The following is a 2,550-nucleotide window of genomic DNA, read 5'->3' on the forward strand; positions in this document are numbered from 1 at the left end:
CCGTGGCATCTTGAAATCTATCAGTTTTGAAGGCAAGAAGCTGAAAGGGGATATTAAAGTCATAATAATACTGTTGTTGTTGCTGTTGTTAAGTACCGTGGTGTCGGTTCCGACTCATAGCGATCCTGCACAAAGTTTCGAGGCTGTACATCTTTACAGAAGCAGAATGCCTCATCTTTCTCCTGCAGAACAGGTGGTACTTTCGACTACTGAGCTTGCTGTTCACAGTCCGATTCATAACCACTACGCTAACCAGGACTCCTTCATACTCATATTAAGCTACAGATTTTTTTTTCTTCTCCCTTTCCTCTCCCTTTTCTGCGATTACAGACTACAGTATCGAGTCTACCTTTTTTTGTTGCTGGTGGTGGTTTTTGGGGATTTTTTTCTTTTCTTTTCTTGTTTTTTTACTGTTGCTATTTTGCTAATTTATGCTCCCCCTTCTACCTTTGAGGGACTTTTTCTCTCCCTGCATTACCCAAGAAGAGACAGCAACTGCTGCCATATGGTAAAGCTACCATCATATTAAATAAAACACCAACATTCAGTCAATAAACAATAAAAACTGCCTTTTACTAGGGAGGCAGACAACACCTGTGAAAGACACTCTTGAGTTGAGTAATAAGAAGAGTGAAAAGGGAAGCCCACATCCTGATCACATCTACCGGAAAACAAACAGAATGCATAAAAAAATACCAAAACACATACTGAATTAAGTATTAAGGTCACAGATAAACACTAAACATGTCCAAGAAGCAAAAGCAGATGACCAATATCAGCACATATACAGAAATGAGAAAAAAATGACTGAGACAAATGACCAAGAGGTAGACCAGGACTAAATTCTGGAAGGAGGGCAGGCCTTGGAAATGCTTGAGAAGATATTCAGAAAAATGATTATAAAATGTTTCAAAACACTTTAAATGGAGTTGAGAAAATAAGGAAGAAGCCTGGAAAGTGCTACAGGAACAATCAAATAAGATAGATACAGCCATAGACATAACCTAAAACCTACGGAAAGAAGTTAAAACGATCAATAATAGACTATGAGAAATAAACAATATACTGAAAGGGCTAAGGAGAAGAACAGAAGAGATGGAAGGCAAAACCAGTGATCTGGAAGACAAATCTCTCAATACCACCACGATACAAAAGTAAACAGAAAAAAACTATTTAAAAAATCTCAAGAAGGTCAAAGATTCATGTTGGACAACATGAAGAAGAATAATTTAAGAATTATCAGCATTCCAGAACAAGAAGAATCATACAAGTCCACAGAGGAAACACCTGAAGAACTGCTGGAAGAAAATTTCTCTATCATCCTGAAATGTGAAAAGATAAACAATCAAGAAGCTCAACAAACCCAGGAAGGATAGACCCCAAAAGAAAATCACCAAGACATATCATAATCAAGCAGTCCAAAATCAAAGATAAGGAGACACTCCTGAAAGCAGCTAGGGAAAACAGAAGTGTTACATTTACAGGTAAGCAAGTCAGATTAAGCTCGGCTCTCAGGAGAAACCATTAAAGCAAGAAGTCAATGTAAAGACAACTATAAAACCCTAAAAGAAAAAAACTGCCAACCAAGAATCCAGCAAAGTTATCAATCAAATAGGACAGTAGAATCAAAACATTCTAGGATAAACAGTAGCTAGGGGATTTTGCCAAAGCCAACCCTGCACTACAAAACATCGTAAAGGGAGTTATAAGGACTGAGAACCAACAAGACAGACAACAACTTGAGATTGACATACGTAGCAGCACGTCCCAGAACTAAATTGACAGAAGAAAGAGTTGAAAAGAGAACAAAACTGTAAGAACAAACTCAAAGAATCTGGGAGGTCAGTCTATGTAAAAACAATTACAATGTAAAAGAAGGTAAACATGTAAGAACAGAAATATAGATGGTGAGGTCAGGTAGATTACAGGATAAAATTGACTGCACTAAATGGAGGGAAAAGTTAAAGGACTATAAGGTAACCTCAAATAAAATTAACATATCACAATATACCAAGAAAATGAAAACCAAAGAAGAACATGGAAACATTAAAACTATGAAGAAACTCACAAGAAAGAACATAAAAAGCATGAACTCAACAAAGGAAGACACACAGAACAAAGAAAGTAGCAACACCACACAAAAAAACAAACATAATGGCAGCAATTAATCCATACCTAACAATAATTATATTGAATGTAAATGGATTAAATGCACCAGTTAAAAAACGGAGTCTAGCAGAATGGGTAAGAAAACAAGATCCTTCAATATGCTGTCTGCAAGAGACACCCTTCACAAACACACACACAAAACAGATTAAAAGTCAAAGGATGGAAAAAAATATACCAAGCTAATTGCAATCAAAGACAAACAGGAGTGGCAGTACTAATCTCTAATAAACTTTAAGTCAAAAACAATCATAATAGGAGAACAAACAAGATGGCGGATCGGGTGGACGTATAGCAGAGAGCTCCGCCAACAACAACACAGAATACCCAACCAAGCAAGCTCATGGGATGGTCCCAGAACTCTGAACCACATATAAAGGAATA

General features: G+C 36.9%; 1 protein-coding gene across 2 annotated transcripts in view; it reads right to left on the reverse strand.

The window, feature by feature from the left end:
- The window catches only part of RAD54L2 (RAD54-like 2 (S. cerevisiae)), a 125,405-nt gene that overhangs the window by 15,657 nt on the left and 107,198 nt on the right, over positions 1 to 2,550 (reverse strand). The window lies entirely within an intron of this gene.

The sequence above is a fragment of the Chrysochloris asiatica genome, unplaced genomic scaffold, assembly GCF_000296735.1.
Source record: "Chrysochloris asiatica unplaced genomic scaffold, ChrAsi1.0 scaffold00350, whole genome shotgun sequence".
Classification (NCBI taxonomy): Eukaryota; Metazoa; Chordata; class Mammalia; order Afrosoricida; family Chrysochloridae; genus Chrysochloris; species Chrysochloris asiatica.